The 6,800-nt window shown below is 34.3% G+C and overlaps 1 non-coding gene across 1 annotated transcript; it reads left to right on the top strand.

The window, feature by feature from the left end:
• Window positions 1-1,484: 1,484 nt before the first annotated feature.
• LOC148771819 (U6 spliceosomal RNA) lies at window positions 1,485-1,587 on the top strand. The gene has a single exon (XR_016030594.1). It is a non-coding gene; the product is annotated as a U6 spliceosomal RNA (small nuclear RNA).
• Window positions 1,588-6,800: the final 5,213 nt, after the last annotated feature.

Consider the following 6,800-nt stretch of genomic DNA (forward strand, 5'->3'; position numbering starts at 1 on the left):
ACACTAAATCCCCTTGTGTTTTACACTTTGTTGATTTTATTTCATAGAATGTCCTATTCCGTTAACTTTTAACACCATTAAGTCAAATAATTTTATTGAATTGCAATACATAAAATTAAAGAATAAAAAGATGAGGCCCTTTTTGGCTAATAATATAAGGGAGATAATAATATGGGTTTGGACAATAAAAAGCCCACAAAGATAGCCCAAAGAGTCAATGGAAAACCTGCAAAAAGGAGTGTCAGAGGGATTTTTTCGATGTTAGCACTTCGATGGTCAAGTCAATAAATTAGGTAAATAATAATATGTATAGATAGTATAATAGAGTGTTTGTGTGATGCCTCCTTCTTTGGCTCTCAAGGCTATATTTATACATGTCTCAAGAGTGGGGCGATAGGGCCCTCTTTTAACTTGGGTCATACACACACGTGAGAGTGATGCGATCTTCGCCGGCTGTATGCCACTCGCCAACGAGCTTCTTGAGTGCACTCCGAGCTAAACTTGTACAATTGGAGAGATCTTGCGGATGTGTTCGCTATTTACCCTAGGTGCAAGTGAGCGCCTCTATTGTCCACATCAGGCTTTCCGCCTTTATCATAACCGAAAATATGTCGATTGTTTTTTTAAGTAAATTCAAGTCCATTACAAGGGGAAGTAGGGTAGGAGGGACTCGAACCTTAAACCTTTACCCTATTGGTAAGATTATGTACCAACTCTCCTAATGAGGATAATTTGTATGTACAATATGTTGATTTGAACGTGTCCAATTAAACTTTTCTTTTTTCCTGTTTTCTTGCACGATATTTCGATCCAATCGGCATTTGGCTCACCCGACTCATCACCTGCTGGAGGAATTGAGCTCGGCGAAAGTATTTTGATAATCAATTAATTAGATGGAGAAAAAAACTCAAGAGAGAATAATAACAACCATGAGTATTAAAATTTTACGATTTACGATTCAAATTTTTGCAACATTTGATAAACAAGCATCATATAATGTGCTTGAAATAAATGTTAATCTTTTCCTATTAATATTAATGGTTCCCCCTCTTTTGAAAAAAATAGAAAAAAATGATCACCGACGGATTCATTGGCGAAATTAATCGGTCGGTATCGGCCTCGACGCTAAACCCATTTACGAATTTTCAATCGATTTTGAGTTTGATTCCAACTATATTTCTTTATTATTGTTAGGATTTTACTTTTATATGTCTAAGTTAATGCTGAACCTTATGCTCATGTTTTGAATATTTTCATTCTATATACATGTTTTATGTTTATAAATATATTTAAAACATAATTTTGAGGAAAATTTTAGGCCCCATCCAACAGTGGAAATCCATCACTAAGAGGCTAACAATCTTTAACGGCCCATAATAGATAAATTATAACGGCCCAATTATTTAGGCTGTGCTTCCATCCCACATCGGATAACCAGTGTTCTATTTTCAATTATATATATTAAAGCGTTGCAACTACTGTTTGTCCCTTCGGGGACATCCGATAAAATTGGAACGATACAGAGAAGATTAGCATGGCCCCTGCGCAAGGATGACACGCATAAATCGAGAAATGGTCCAAATTTTTTTTTCCCAAAAAACCTTGGTTGAATCTCGGGCTTTTGAAAATTAAAAGCAACTTACTATAGAGCTACGTAGCACGGAAACACTAATACGTGGAAGCATGGAACAAACATGGGAAACGGCATAACTTTGGTTGACTCTCGGGTATTTGAAATTTTAAAAGCCACTTACTATAGAGGTATGTAACACGGAAACAATGATACATGGAAGCAAACACGAGGAAATGGCATATCCAAAAAATGGGGATACGGAAGCTTGAAGATATCATGTAAATATTAAAATCATAGATGTATATTTATAGATATTAGACATGTTATATAAATGTATATAAGTTTTTTTTTTATATATAAATTTATTTAATTAATGATAGTAATTATTAAATGAATGTTAAATTACTGTTTCAAAAATTTTTAATATGAAAAACTTAATATCAAAATTGTTGTTTCAATTTTTTTAAATAAATATTGTAAAATATTTAATAATCGATACTAAATATTTTTAAAAAAATGTGAATAATTAAGAATTATATAATTGATGTTTAAGAGAATTATTGGAATCATAAATCTAGTACGAATATGTTGAATTGGTCTTTGTTTTTGAGTAGTTTTGAGAGAATGCCCCAAGGAGAAGAAGTAATTGAGAAACTTTTATAATGTTAGAGAGAGAAACTCTATAATTTGTGTCATGAACTCATGATCAAGTAAATTTTAGTGTATAATTTGGCCCCTCATATTTACTAATTTATTTTGTGGGCTTTAAGATATGTCCTGGTGACAAAACTTATTTGAACTGAATGACAAGTCCAATTAAATATTTGTTTCAGATCTTTTATAAATTTTATTCCAAAAATGCCTTCACATTAAAAAAATAAAATATGCATCAATTATTATTTAAACTGCATTTATTATTTTTTTATTCTTCATTTTACATTTTATATTTTCATTTTTGCATCTAGCATTTTTGTTATAATTATTTTTACGTAGAACGCCTCTCTCTCTCTCTCTCTCTCTCTCTCTCTCTCTCTCTCTCTCTCTCTCTCTCTCTCTTTATTTTTCGCATTTTTTATTGTCTGATATAATATAGAAAATTAATATTTCATATTTTTATTTAATTTTCTTTATATATTTTTAACTATTATTTAGTTGATTTTTATCGTGAAATGCATAATATGAATCATAATATAGTCACCCATAGTTCTACGTAGTCATTTATAGTCATCCGTAGTAACCCATAGTCACTTGTAGTATTCCGTAAACAACTGTAGTCACCCTGAAATCCTAGATCCTCCATCTTGAACCTTAACGACGACCTTTGGATTCACAACGCCGTCCCCATAGACTACAATAGTCATTCTGAAAATTCTTAATTACACCCTTTTAAACCCGAGCGCCGCCAGCAGACGAAGACCAGCCACTGTTGAGCCGTCATCACCTTGTAAGCAACTAAATTCACGCGTAACATGGATTCACAACAACCAACCTTAGTAGCCGTCGAAAACGTGCAACAAGCAGGTCAACGACGTCGAAACACATCAGCAACCCTTCTATGCCGCCCCCTAACCAGACGCACAAACGGTGATGGCATTGCCCATTCCGCACCAAACCTAGGCGAGTGGGGTCAGCAGTGCCGCTGCGCAAAGTTCTTTCGGATTAACCGCCGACGCTAATTACAGATCTATTGTTCTCTGTCTCAATACATAAAAAAATCAGATCTACTAAAGATAAATAAAAAGAAAAAAAAAAACAGAGTGAACGGGAGATGTTGGGCGGCACAAAAATAATATAAAACGAAAAAGAGAAAGAGAGAGAAGGAAGGAGTTGTGCCGGCGCAAAAAAAGAGATAGGGAGAAATAGAGAATGAGAAAATCACGTGGTATTTTATTAGGTATGTTAAGGGTATTTTTGGGTTAAAAGGAAATAAAAAGATATAATGACGCAGAACGGAAGTAAAGAATTAATTTCTACGAATTAATCCTATAGAATATGATAACATTCGGAATCCACCGAAAACTCTGGAATCCACCAGAAAAATAGAGAAAACTCTAAATATTTTTATTAAAATTCGAAAAATCTTCTCAAAATAAAGTCCTAAGGCAGCTATTTATACTAAAAAACTAAAAACCCTAATTAAACTAAGAAAATACTAAAAATTACCAAAAACGGCAAAAAACGAGTTAAATCCTAATTCTAGTAGATCTCGTAATTTTGTGAACAACCCAATTTACGGAATCCTAATACAATTTTTCTATGATTTGATATTAATTTTCTAAAACTTAACTAAAATAGCAAAAACGAACTTTTAGGAGTCTAAACGACGTTGGATTGCTGAAATTTGACGTGATTCATGAGCTTTGCTCATGAGTTTTGTTCCTTACGCCGTTTTACTTGAGATAGAGTTCGTTTCGTACTCAACTACGATTTGAGTTCGTCGAAAACCCTTATTTTTCCATAATTTCTTTCGATATTTCCACCAATGCCCATTAATAACTCTTCTCCGAATTAAATAGTTATTTTGCAACACGAATCCAATTTGACGTTCCTTATCAATCTCCTCTTCTTCAAAAGAGCTCGACCTCGAGCTATGATCAAAATATAGTGATGCATATTTCTTTCGAAACAACTTCAAGTGCTCCACCAATATTCCCGGCACAAAAATCTCGCTTACAAAACCTTCATCCCAACGAGGCGTTGGAAAAATTGGCTTGTTAATCGAAAATCTCAATGGCTCCACCAATTTCTCCGATACAGGAACTTCACAACAAACACTATCTACAATTAGATCACATACCTCAACGCAATCCACTTGTTCCTTCTCTTCACGTGCACCTTCCTCTTCTTGAACAAATTTTACAACTTCAAATTCTTCCTCAAATTTATTTTTAACACCCTCTTTAAACTCATCGACTTCTTCTTCAAGCTTGCTAACATTGTCTTCTACCCTATTGTCGCTCTCTTCAACGTTGTTGATGCTCGCTTCAAGCTCGTTGAATGTCCCTTCAACTTCGTCGATGTTCACTTTGACTTCGTTAATGCCATCGCTAATAATAGCTACTCTACTTTTAACTTTTGCATCAACAATTTCTTCTTCAACTTTGTTAACTCGTACGCCACGATCCTCCACCAAACTGGGTTCTTGAATAATGAATGAAGTATCTTGTACCTTCTTAACTTTGGCAACGGGTGGAACATCTTTGATTTTTCTAGAAGAACTATTTCGCTTCTGATAATATTCCTCGCTCCATGCAAACTCTTCAGCCTCTTCAAGGGAGTCGAATGCGCGCCACCCCATCCTAAGACGGATTGAAATATTCAATCCTTGCAAGTACCTTGAAATTTCCATACTTTCGGATTCTTGCAGGTTATTTAAGTTTGCTAGTCTCATAAACTCAGCAGTATACTTGTTAACAGATCTACTCCCTTGCGAACAATTACGATATAGTTGGAATAGACGTTGCTCATAACCTAGGGGTAAAAACCGATCCATCAACATTTTTCTCATCCTCCTCCATGATTGGATTGGAAATTTTTCTTGTCTAGCTTTCTTCCTCTGTATTTCATCCCACCATGCGGCTGCACAACCCTTTAACTCACACCTAACCAATTTTACCATCTTATTGGGCAAAATACCCATCAATTCAAAATAATTTTCGACTTCTGACACCCAATCGATAAAATCCTCAACTTCAAGAAAATTTCCACTAAAAGAAGGAATTTCAGCTCTTACCCGATATTTATCACGATCTTTTTGCCTCCTTCTAGGCGGATTTTCTTCAAAATCAGAGTTGTCGCTTCCCTTTGAATAGTCTTCATACCTTGATTGAAGTTGAACAGGTCCATGATAATTGTGTCTAACATATGCACCTCGGGCTACACCGTCGGCAATCATCGTGTTAGATTTAGTCCTTCTGTTGTTGTTGTCAAGGGCAAATTCCTCGCGCACCAACCGCAGATTTTGCAGTTTCTCAACCCCGCGGTCATCGCCAACGTAGTTGTTGTCTCCATGCCTCGCACCTTTCGCCATCTAACCAGGAAAAACCTCGCTACTGATGCCAACTGACGCAGAACGGAAGCACGGTAAAGAATTAATTTCTACGAATTAATCCTATAGAACATGATAACATTCGGAATCCACCGAAAACTCTGGAATCCACCAGAAAAATAGAGAAAACTCTAAATATTTTTATTTAAATTCGAAAAATCTTCTCAAAATAAAGTCCTAAGGCAGCTATTTATACTAAAAAAACTAAAAACCCTAATTAAACTAAGAAAATACTAAAAATTACCAAAAACGGCTAAAACGAGTTAAATCCTAATTCTAGTAGATCTCGTAATTTTGGGAACAACCCAATTTACGGAATCCTAATACGATTTTTCTATGATTTGATATTAATTTTCTAAAACTTACTTAAAATAGCAAAAACGAACTTTTAGGAGTCTAAACGACGTTGGATTGCTGAAATTTGTCGTGATTCATGAGCTATGCTCATGAGTTTTGTTCCTTACGCCGTTTTACTTGATATAGAGTTCGTTTCGTACTCAACTACGATTTGAGTTCGTCGAAAATCCTTATTTTTCCATAATTTCTTTCGATATTTCCACCAATGCCCATTAATAACTTTTTTCCGAATTAAATAGTTATTTTGCAACACGAATCCAATTTGACGTTCCTTATCATATAAGTAAAATTTTGTTTTGAACTTATAAGAATTTAGTTAAAATATTCTATTTGAAGTTGTCATTCACATCTAATTATGTTTGATTCGAGGGGTGTCATGCATATTATCCTTTTTTTTTATCACTCTTATTTATTTTTATATATATTACATAATTATATATTAAATCAACCAACAAAATCTTTAATTTATTGCACCTAACAAATTATTCTGGACACAGGAACGCGTACTTCAACTAGCAAGTCAATTTTTGTAATGGTCTTAAAAAAAATAAAAAAACCAAATATTAATTTAATAAAATTCCCTAATAAAAAATGAAAACGATATATTAACTCGGTACGAGTATAGTATATGGACATCTTCGCAATTTGTCAAAGATGTGTGAAGAAATTGACGTTTAAATGAAAAAAAAAAATGGGCCCGCGTTTTGATTGACGCGAATTCGTTTCATCTTCTTTCTACATGCATGCATGAATTAGTCTAGGCCTCGGCCACACAATCACACACAGCCTCTCACACACAGTCACACACAAACCCAAACATAT

This window comes from Erythranthe guttata, chromosome 3 (genome assembly GCF_056151865.1).
Source record: "Erythranthe guttata isolate IM_541 chromosome 3, IM_541, whole genome shotgun sequence".
NCBI classification, from domain to species: Eukaryota; Viridiplantae; Streptophyta; class Magnoliopsida; order Lamiales; family Phrymaceae; genus Erythranthe; species Erythranthe guttata.